The 11863-nt window shown below is 31.3% G+C and overlaps 1 long non-coding RNA gene across 1 annotated transcript; it reads left to right on the top strand.

Annotated features, from left to right (window-relative positions):
* Window positions 1-7016: 7016 nt before the first annotated feature.
* On the top strand, window positions 7017-10493 carry LOC114256874 (uncharacterized). The gene is made up of 3 exons (XR_003627341.2): window positions 7017-7870; window positions 8045-8136; window positions 9928-10493. It is a non-coding gene; the product is annotated as an uncharacterized LOC114256874 (long non-coding RNA).
* The last annotated feature ends 1370 nt before the right edge of the window (window positions 10494-11863 follow it).

Below are 11863 nucleotides of genomic sequence, written 5' to 3'. Positions count from 1 at the left end.
TTTGTGAAGGCCCAAGTTGAATGTCTGTCTGTCTACCAGTAACCAAAACATGGTATGCAAAATTCCAAATATCTGCAGGTTGGGAAACTTGTTTCCTGTTTCTGTGCTTCGATAGTATGTTGGATGATATCAGATTAATTGATGTCATATTTGTTGTAATGCCGTTCAAAAGGCATTTTGTGTTTGCTTCAATTGATAGCAATAAATAAGGAAAAGGGTTAGTCAAGTGTGATTCTGTTGATAAAAAAAGCTTGATCAATGGTTGGTAAAACCCGACATGTTCTTATGAATAATTCTAATTCGATGAATTTTAAAATCACATAGCAATTTGTTTTCCTATTAATAAGGTGTTGCAACCTAGCTTCTTGGCAGGACAATATAAAAGGAAAAAAATGCTGTCTCAATGGAGTATACAATCTTGAAAGGTGTTTTTGTTCCTTCACTTCTTTAGAGCATATTTCTAAGCCATTTGTGTGAAAAAAATACGTAATAGAAGTATAATATCTATTAGTCTTTTTTTTGTGCAGGTGCTATAACAATCATTTTAAAAACTATTCTTTTTAATTTGCATTCTCCAATGAAAAAGTAAAAAAGGATATGGAATCATTTTTTATTATTTTTAAATCAATGTGAAATACAATTTATATCTAACCCAAGTTCCAACTCACCATGCTTTTGAAGGTATTGGAAAAAAAAACTTGTTCATTAAAAAAGATTTGGTTGTCATATGAGCGGTGGATCTGAATGATGGCGACATCGTCATCCTCCTCTCTCCTCTACGTCGGTGGTGGTGGTGGTGGTTCTCATTAGGCTTTACTGTCTCCAGCAGGCAACAGACATTGCGGCGGCGAACAATGGCTGTTCTTATGGGGGGAAGCGGCTTGAGTCTTGAGGGAGAGGTGGAATTTCCCAACAATCCATTGGGTTGTTTTTAGTCCAGATCTGATCAGAGAGAGAGAGAGAGAGAGAGAGAGAGAGAGTGGAGAGCAAATAGCAAATACCATTCAATAATTTTTCTTGTACTAGCAAATAGCAATGGAGAGCAATAATAAAAGAGTTTAAATAGGCAACAGTAGTAGTAGTAAACATTAATGTCAAACAGCGATGTGGTGTTACAAAGATTTGACAGAGAGAGAGTACAATTAAGTAGAAGGTGTAAAATAAATAATCAAAGGAAAGGTATAGGTAATGAACGGCGAGAGTAGGTGTGGTGGAGAGACAAAAAGCAGAAGGCAAGAGCGGTGGTGAGAGCCATCGCAGCAGAGTTAACTGCTTCTAAAATGGCATCGAAACGGCGCTCGTGGAGACCCCAAAGCGTAGTCACGCAGTGCACAAAACCATCCACCACCGTTGCTAAGAATATCGCCATCACTCTCTCTCTCTCTCTCTCTCTCACGATTCTAAAACAGAGATGAGAGACAAACGCAGATGACCTAGTAACCAAAACGAACTACACACACAGGACAACAACTCTAGTCTATAATTGCAATTTGGAAGTTTATTGAGCATACCCATACCCCACCCACCTCTTTCAATCTCATTTATTATCTAAGTTGCTTGGTCCCCGCCATTAATCATGGTGTTTCGCAACTTGCATATGTGAAGTGATTTGAGAAGGTAGTTAAATTTTTTGATTTTTTTAATATATTTTTGTCTTTTTATGTGTAAAAAATGTGAGAAGTGATGTGATATAAAATGAGTTAAAAGTTAAAAGTTAGTTTTTTGGATTGTCAAATTGTCCCATAATAAATAGCTGTTGGCGTTCACCAAAACAAAAAAAAAAAACAATACACTTAGGCCTCGTTTGGAACAGGTTATTTTAATAATTTTTTACGAAAAGATTTATAAAAAAGTAGAGAGAGTGATATAAGAGCATCTTCAACGATTCATCAAAAATTTCATCAAATCTGAGTAAAAAATAAATAAATTATTCAATCTGATATCAATCGCTCCAACAGTTTTTTATCAAAACACACTGGACGTTTGGTGGGACAATCGATTGATCGGAAAAAGGAAAACGAATTTTGTTTTTCCAAGCTGACGTGAAATTTGCACAAAATCTTGAGGGGTCATCCAGGGGGTCGACCTGTGGATTGATCGGTGGGTTGACCTCCCAGTGTAAAAGCTGCACAAAATCTTACTTCAGGTGGTCATCCGGAAATATATCTGGTGGGACATTTGGTCGTGAAAATACAACGGTAATGAATAGTGTTTTGCTAAAAAACTCACAACATCCTCGATCTGGTGAAAAATTTGGGTCATTCTCAATTTGATATCATTTTGATAAAACCGTTGAAGACAAAAAAGTTGCCATTTTTTCACCAATTTCAAATTTGATGATGAATCTGATGAACTATTGGAGATGGTCTAACAACCTGGGAGTGGTTTGGGATGTTTTAAATAAGTGCATTTTTTAACTTTTTATAAAAAAAAATATATAGAAAAGTAGAGAAAGTGGATAGAAAAGTAGAGAGGAGATGTTGATAGATATTGATTGAGGTGACTTAAATATGTGTATGTATGCAAAAAAAAAAAAATGCACTTTTTTTAGTGCATGCCAAGCAAGTACTTATAGTGATTTTTTGATTTTTAGACTAAAACAGAAAGTTACCAAACGAGACCTTAATGCGTGTGTAAGTTAAATAAATAAATAAAATATTTATTATATATTATATGTAACTCAAATGGTAAAAGTCTAATTTATTAAATTTGTAATCTTAAGTTCAAGTTACACACTTCTTTGTTGTTTTGTTTTGTTTTTTTTTTTTTTTTGGCAAATTACAAAAAAAAAAAAAAAAAAAAAAAATCCTAAGATTTTGCATGTTTTTCAAATTAAATCCAAGAATTTCAATTTTATCAATTCAAACCCTAAATTTTATTATGTGTCACAATTTTATGCCCTTCGTCCTGAACTTATTTTTTTTAACATGTCATTCTCTTGTTATTTCAAAATTAATGTAAAATAAAAATTATTTTTACTACAGAGGATCAAACCTCCTTATTTCTCAAACTTCACTTTCACTTTCAGCCATTCATTCTCCAACACTGCCCCTTTTCCCAACCGCCCCCTTTCCCAGCGACCTCACCAAAATCCCCATTTCCACCACCACCCCTAAATCCTTTCACAGCCACCGGAGAACACACTCATTCCCATATCACCACTGCAACTTGCTGTATAAAATTATGGCAACCCCACCACCGTCATGGTCCGAAACGTCCCCACCAAGTACATTCATTCCTTTGGCGACATCATTCCTCTCTGAAATCGATCATTCCTCATCATCAACTTCCCTACTATGAAAGCTTCGGTAGAGATCAAGCAAAGAGGTTCAAAGGTTTGTCTCAGATTGAGAAGGTCAAAGGCAGTCCGCCACTCCCCTGCTCTTGGATCCGAACCCCCCCTCTCTTCTTCTTCCTTTCTCACTCCCCTCATATTTCACTCTTTCCCTCTCTCTCTCTCTCTCTCTCTCTCTCCTTAACTCTTATCGTTCGAAGCAACATCACCGTTCTCCACTCTACCATCGCCACCTCAATTTTAGATCTGAGCGAATCCTAGCATTCGCTATCGGAAGGCCGCTGTCGAAACCCTAGCCTCTATAAGAAGGATTTGTTCTTCAGATCTCTCTGAACTCAGATCTACACATTTCGAAGATAGATCTAGATATTTCGCCATCGGAAGGCCGCTGTCAAAACCTTAGTCTCTGTAAGAAAGATGTGTTTTTCAGATCTCTCTGAACTCGGATCTGCACATTTTGAAGACAGATCTAGATATTTCAAAAATGGATTTAGAGCTCTCTTTTCTCTTTTCTTCTTGAGGTTTTGGTGATGATGATGATGATGATAATGATGATGAAGCTGTTTTTAATCTGTTTAAAAATATGTTTTGTGTTTTTTTATTTAGAGGTTGGTTTGGCTTGGTATTGCAACAAACAAAAACATATGGGCTTGTTTGGTTTGATTTTGGGAGATGAGTTTAGGAGATAAAAGTACGAAAAGTTGTTTGGTTTGATTTTTTTGAAAAGATGTTTTGAAAAATTATTTTGAGAGAGTGTTTTGAAAAAAGTGATTTATTTGATGTGTATGAGAGAGAGATTTGTTTGGAAAACTTGTTTGGTTTACAAGTTTTGGAAAAAAAATTTGAGAAAATTTGTTTGGTTTGAGTTTTTCTGAAAATTCATTTGTAGAGAAATTTTCCCAAAAATTTTTGGGAAATTCAAACCAAACGAATAGGTTCTGTTTGGTTGTACTTTGTAATCAATTTTCTACCCGTGTGTTGGAGCATGATGTTTGGTTTTGTTTTCAAATCAATTTTCTACACTCTGCAGAGAGAACTCTGATGCACAGACGCCTTTTTTGTCCACCCGATTGTTCACCCGGTAGACCACCCGGATGTCCACCCGGATGTCCGGTTGATTTTTTTTTTTTTTTTTTTGCAATTGATTTGCATAATCGGGACAAATATTTTTTGAAAATTTTAAAATTTTTTATGTGCTTTAAAATAATTTTGAGTTGTATATTTAGTTATGAGTTGTAAATTTTTGTATCACATAGCAAATGTCACATCAATAATTCCTCATTCAAATCAAACATTTTTTCCAAAACTATTTTCAAAACTCTTTACCAAACAAATTTTTTACACTCAAATCATAATTCCACAACACACAAACTCAAAATACAACTCATACTCTCAAATCACATTTACAAAACACAACCAAACGCTACCATAAAATTTGTTGTTCTGTTGATCAAATGATGATGATGATGATGATGAAATCGACAAAATCGATGAAATCAAAGATTTGGGGCCTTTTATATGGGGCTAATAAAAAATGACGTTTTAGGTAGGTTTTGGCGCAAAAAATTGGCTTTCTTCGTTATTTCATGAAATAGAGATGGAAGAGGGGCTTACATCGTGACATGGAATAAACTCCAGGATTTTAATTGCAAAACACACAAAACTTTGGGGTTTTTTTGTAATTTGCCTTTTTTTTTTTTGGGTGAAAACAAAAATTGGCTACTTGACATAAAAGAAAAAAGGGTAAATTACATTTACCTCCCCTGAGGTTTCTGACAAATACAGGGACCTCCCCTGTGGTTTGAATAATTACAGTAACCTCCCCTGTTTTACCTGACAATATCAAGATTCCCCCTACTGTCAAAAATCACTAAACGATGCTACTTTTTCCTTAGGAAATTACCTTATTGCCTATCCCTTGAAAATATTAAAAAATGTTTTTGGATTGGAGGATAAGTTTGGAGTGTTTGGAACAGTATTTTTGGATTTATTTTTTTAAAATATTAAAAAACATTTTAAAAAAATTATTTTTTTATTTTAAATATATAATTTTTATTTAAATATTTTACTTTATTTTGTAAATATTTTAATATTTTAATTTTAATATTTTAAACTCAAAACACAATTTCACACTCAAATCGTAACCAAACACATAACTCAAAACTCAATTCAAAAATTATTTTCAAACCTCATAACCAAACACATAACTCGACACTCTACACTATTTTTAAAACTCTACATTCAAATCGTAATCAAACGCATAATAAAAAAATAAAATATTTAAAAATATATTTATAAAATAAAATAAAATCTTTAAAATAAAACTATATATTTAAAATAAAAATAAAAATTTTAAAATTTTTTAATATTTAAAAAATATATTTAAAATATCAAAAAAAATGCAACACATAGATGTATGAAATATAATACACATTAAAATAAATAAATAAATATTTAAAATATAAAATATTTACCCTAAAAAAGTAAATTCAAGAAATTATTTCTATTTGAATTGTGATTTTATGAGTTTTGAAAAGATTTTTGAAAATTTCTAATTAGAATTGTGTATTTGGTTAACACTATGAGTTTTGAAATTTTTTTTGAAAATTTGTAATTGGAATTGTGATTCTAAAAGAGAACCAAACATGTTTCTAAAAAAAAAAAAAAATTCGGAACATGTTTTTATTACTCAAAACTCAATTCAAAAATTATTTTCAAAACTCATAACCAAACACAAACTTAAAACTCAATTCAAAACTTTTTTCAAAACTCAAAACTCTTTCCAAAACTTAAAACCAAACTTTTTCAAAAACTCTATTTTAAAAGAAAAAAAATTTCAAAAAAAGTTTATTTTATTTTTTAAAATTATTTTTAGAATCATGATTTAAGTGTGGAGTCGTATTTTGAGTTATGAGTTTTTTAAAAAAAAATTTGTTTGGTTATAAATTTTGAAATTTTTTGAATTTATTTTTTTAGGATACATATTTATATTTTAAATATTTATTTATTTATTTTAATGTGCATTATATTTCATACATCTATGTGTTGCATTTTTTTTAATTTTTTAAATATATTTTTTAAATATTACAAAATTTTAAAATTTTTATTTTTATTTTAAATATATAGTTTTTATTTTAAATATTTTATTTTATTTTATAAATATATTTTTAAGTACTTTATTTTTTTGTTATGCATTTGGTTACGATTTGAATGTAAAGTTTTAAAAGTAGTGTGGAGTGTTGAGTTATGTGTTTGGCTATGAGGTTTGAAAATAATTTTTGAATTGAGTTTTGAGTTATGTGTTTGGTTACGATTTGAGTGTGAAATTGTGTTTTGAGTTTAAAATATTAAAATTAAAAAATTAAAATATTTACAAAATAAAATAAAATATTTAAATAAAATTATATATTTAAAATAAAAAATAATTTTTTTAAAACATTTTTTAATATTTTTAAAAAATAAATCTAAAAATACTGTTCCAAACACTCTAAACTTATCCTCCAATCCAAAAACATTTTTTAATATTTTTAAAGGGAAGGGCAATAAAGTAATTTCTGAAGGAAAAAGTGACACCGTTTAGTGATTTTTGACAGTATGGGGGAATCTTGATATTGTCAGGTAAAGTATGGGAGGTTACTGTAATTATTCAAACTGGAAGGGAGGTCCCTGTATTTGTCAGAAATCTCAGGGAAGGTAAATGTAATTTACCCAAGAAAAAAAGTTTTGAGACACCAAATAGATGCTTACATATATAATAGTATAGGTATATACAATTGTATAGATAGATACGGAGAAAAGTAGTTGCCTTGGTTGGTGCTTTATCTATCCACTACAACAAAATGTACCTTTGGCGACTAAAAAAAATTTAGTCGTCAAAAGTTGTGGAATTGGCGATCAAAAATTTTTTTAGCCGGCAAAAGTACAATATTTAGCTACTAATTTTTTTTTAGTCGGGGTATATTGATTATTGGCAATTAAAAAAAAATTTAGTCGCTAAAAATAAAAGAATTGATGACAAAAAATATATTTTAGTTGCCATATTTTGAGTTTTGGCTACTAAAACAATTTAGTCGCCAAATGTAAAATAAAAAATTATTTTTTATCTTTGGCGACCAAAAGTTTGGTCGCCAAAAACATATTTTTAGTGATAAAAAAATATTTTAGTCGCCGTATATTGAGTTTTGGCTACTAAAACAATTTAGTCACTGGATGTAAAATAAAAAATTATTTTTTATCTTTGGCGACAAAAAGTTTGGTCGTCAAAAATTTATTTTCAGTGACAAAAAATATTTTAGTCGCCAAAAAATTAAAATATTTGGAGGGAGACATTTCAAATTTTGGAGGGATTTAAAAAATTAATGGTGTAATATATATATATGGTTTCTAAATGCAAACCAGCACCCCTCTCTCTCTCTCTCTCTCTGCCTCTCTCTCTCCGCTGCTCCTCTCCCCTCCCTCGTGGTTGCCAGCAGCCGAAACACCGATTCACCTCGTTGTTGGTCACCGTCGCCTGAGATCCATCACCCAAGGAAGCTCGATCGGCGGCTCCTCCCTCGCAGCTCCTCAAATTGCAAGGTTTTTATCTTTCTCTCTCTAATCCAGATATTGTGTGTGTGTTCATTGATGGCTTCTTATTGATTACTTGAAAGCTTCATTTCTGATTTGTTTTGTGCTTTAATAATACAGTCATTTTTCTATCTTTCTTTTCTTTATTCTTTTTTTTTTCCCACAATTTTTATCTCTTCATAGTACAAGCGAAATAGAGGCAACTAGACTTCGCCTGCCCTCGATCGCCTTCTCTCTTATTCTTCTCTTGGATGCCACCACCACTTACATGCTAGGTCTCTCTCTCTCTTTCTCTCTCTCTATGTATATATCTATCTATCTACCTATCTATCTATCTATCTATCTGTATATATATATTTACTGTTTATTTGGTAAAACTGATACAGATTAAGTTCGTGATTTACTACAATTTCAAGATATTTCATTGGGTTTTTTTTTTTTTTTAAGCTGCAATTTAACTTTGTTAATGAAAAATCAAGATAACCCTGTTCTTGGTGGGTCTCTTATATAATGATTATACATAATATTATTTATCTCAATTGTAGCAATTCGTAGTTTCATTTAATTGTGATTCAACCATATGCTACTAAATTACATGTTAAATGAGTAGCTCTTTTTTATGGTTTGTTAGTGATCTAATAAATAGAAGTTTCAACCCTGACTATGGTAATTTAACTAACTTCATTTATTTATTTTTCTTTCTATTGATCAGGTATAGTTTGATCTTCCTTCATTCTGTCAAGTTTACGATACCAAATTGGGTTTAACTTAACATGGTGTTCAGTGCCGAGCTTATCTTAGAATCATATTTGATTTATTCTCCTCCTTAATTGGTTAAGCAAGAACCCATCTACTATTGAGTTTTGCTTTGTGGAATCTATAATGGGCTTGTTGTAATCAATTTTGATTGCAGTTACTATTATGCTAGAGACACATTCATTTGTAACTGAAATGACTAGCTTCTTGCATGGATTGATATTTGAATAAAATTTCAATCATAAATCACATATGATTACTTTAATTTGTTGAAATTAGAAATGAAATTAAGCTCTACTTAACCATTTTATTCTTAGTAGTAATGTTCTGACAATCTTATTCTCTCCCTTTGGATTTAATCCTACCTGCTGTAATATGGAGAATTAATTTGGTGATTTTAACAATTTTTGAATAAAAAACTGATAGTAGTCTCTCTCTCTCTCTCTCTCTCTCTCTCTCTCTCTCTCTCTCTCTCTCTCTCTCTCTCTCTCTCTCTCTCTCTCTCTCTGATGTTGGACCCAAAAATTGAATGAAATATTATGTTGCCTTTCTTAACTCTGGCTCCGGGACCTGAAATGGGTTTTTAGTCATGTAGGAAGTCAAAAACAAGCACGAAATTCTGACCAACTTATATACATCAACTTTCGAATGTGGAAGAAAACTTTTTTAGAGCGCAATTGCTGTGATCCTTGTTTTCATTCAAATTGCATCTCCTTATCCCTCTAGTCCATTTGTAGAGTTACGTGAACTGTGTAATTTCCAATTGCTACTATGTTATATTTTGTTCTACTCACCATATTCTGCTGAGGTAACATGATTAATTAAAAATAATGTTGGTAATTGTTTGTAATATTCTTTTTAGTTTTATGTTGTTTTTTCTTTAAATCCCACATAATATTAACAATAAGGCTATTTTTTTTTTGTTGTTCCATATTGCTTGGTAATGATGGTTTATACAGAACCTCAGTTTGTAGATTCTGTTTGTGATATAGGAGTTCCATCTTTCTAGCATACATGTTTAAAATTGCTAAAGGACATGTTTATGCCTTGTATTGTGTGGCAAAGTGATGCATGCCTATTTCATAGGCTTGTCAGTTTTTCTGTTATTGACTTGGCATTTTTTTTCCTTTTTTGGAGTATAGTTGATCCAACTTATCTACGTTTGTTTGTTCTTTTGATTATTCTTTGTCTTTTACACAAATCAGTTGAAATAATATTTCCAATTCTTTATTTGTCCCGTCTTTTTTTCTTCTTCTTTTCTCACTCATCTCTCTCTCTCTCTCTCTCTCTCTCTCCCCTTACATTTTCAGATTGCAATGGATGAAAAGGAATCCATCTTGAGTAGTGTACCAGCTGATTTTAGGGAAAAGGGTTCGAAGTTGCATGCATCTCTTATAGATGGGAAGGTACTATGGAAGAAAGAGAATTAGCACCTTTAGATGAAAAAGGCCAATAGCTTGAATGTTAAATCCACTTTGATTTCCTGTACACAGAGAAACTCACTTCATTATCCAGCTTTAGTTTTTTATTTTAGATAAGTAGTTCCTTGAATAATTTCAGTTACATCCATGGTGTTTGCAACATAAGGATTTGGGGATAAATTGTTGATGACACTACCAAAATTCAAAGTGATGAGAAATGAATCTTTGTTGTACTTTAGGGAGCCACGATATGGGAAAGAGGCTTAATGGACCGACCTTGATTTGTCATGTAATTAAGGTCATGTAATTCAAGTCCTTAAAGCATATAGCTTATCATTTTTATTTTATTTTTTATTTTTTTAACAGATTGCTTTTGCGTGGGCTATTGTGGATATTTATTTTTGTGTACTAAAACAATTTTGTTCTGTATATAGAAGACATTTATTTTTCTACAACCCTCTGCTTTGGAAATCCAGTGTTTTTGTATGTGATATTTAATTCAGATGGATTATACTTGGTTGGTGTGGATTTATATGATATTTGGAATATGATGTTACAAGTTAAAGTTTTTGGATAGTTGATAATGAAATGAGTATTATTGATAATGGATTTAGTGCTCGTTTGGCTAACAATTTGGGACTAAAAAAAGCATAAAAAGACAAAATAAGCTATATAAACTAATAAGACAAATACCACTTTTTACCCATAATCATTACAGTTTTTCTCTCACAAAAGTCAAAAAAGTCCCAAAACAAAAACCAAATGAGGCTAAAAAAGTCCCAAGCTAAAAAAGTTGGGTATATTAGTCAATGCCAAACGATACCTAATATGTATAGGTTACAGGTTCCATTGATAATGAAATGCATATAATTCAAAATTTAATGAAAAATATTCAATTCAGTAATGATTCAAACCCCCACAAAATATCACCCTCACAACCCCCACTCACTTGTGATTGGTCCAAGTAAGAAAGAGAAAAAAAAGAAAAAAACACAATACAAACACATCATTGGTCCACATCACTGTGGAAGTGGTGGGGGTCTCCCCAAAAGGGGGTCCCAAACATTTTCCTATTCAATTTATGCATTTTAAAAAAATTAATAAATAGAGCTTTTGACTACTAAACATTTAGTAGCCAAAAAATAAAAAGGGAACTTATTGGTGACTAAATGGTTAGTAGCGAAAAAAAAAAAAGTTTTTCGCGACTAAAAAATTAGTAGTTGACAAGGAGCACCATGATTTTAGCGACCAAAAAAATGGTAGCCAAAATGGAGTGCCACGTTTTTAGTGATTTAATATTTTAGTCCCTAAAACAAAAAACAAAAAAACACATTTATTGAAAACTTTGGGTGACTAAATTTTTAGTCATCAATTGGCGACTTTCGGCGTCTAAAAAAATTAGTCGCCAATACCTTTCCTTTTGCCGACTAATTGTTTAGTCACCAATTTAGGACTTTCGACGACTAAATATTTTTTAGTCGACAATACCTTCCCTGACAATCTTCCCGTGACCAAGACGGCGACCAAACTATTTAGTCAAGAAAACTTTTTGGCGACTAAAATTTGACTTTTGGCGACTAAAAATTTAATAGCCAAAAGTGCAATTTCTTGTAGTGATCCTTTTTATTAGCATTTACTTGTGGCATCTGATTGTATACTTTATGAGTAATGTTAGAAATTTTAAAAGTTTTACTAAATTTTTTACTAAATGTCTCACATGAGTGTGAAACTTACATATGTAAATCCCGCACTCATGTAAGACATTTGATAAAAAATTTGGTAAAACTTTTAAGTCTAACATTTTTTATCTTTATTTGGGAAATTG

This window comes from Camellia sinensis, chromosome 1, assembly GCF_055761805.1.
Source record: "Camellia sinensis isolate YWXY chromosome 1, ASM5576180v1, whole genome shotgun sequence".
Classification (NCBI taxonomy): Eukaryota; Viridiplantae; Streptophyta; class Magnoliopsida; order Ericales; family Theaceae; genus Camellia; species Camellia sinensis.
Note: the sequence above shows the minus strand (reverse complement) of the source record. Positions and strands in the feature narration are given on the sequence as shown.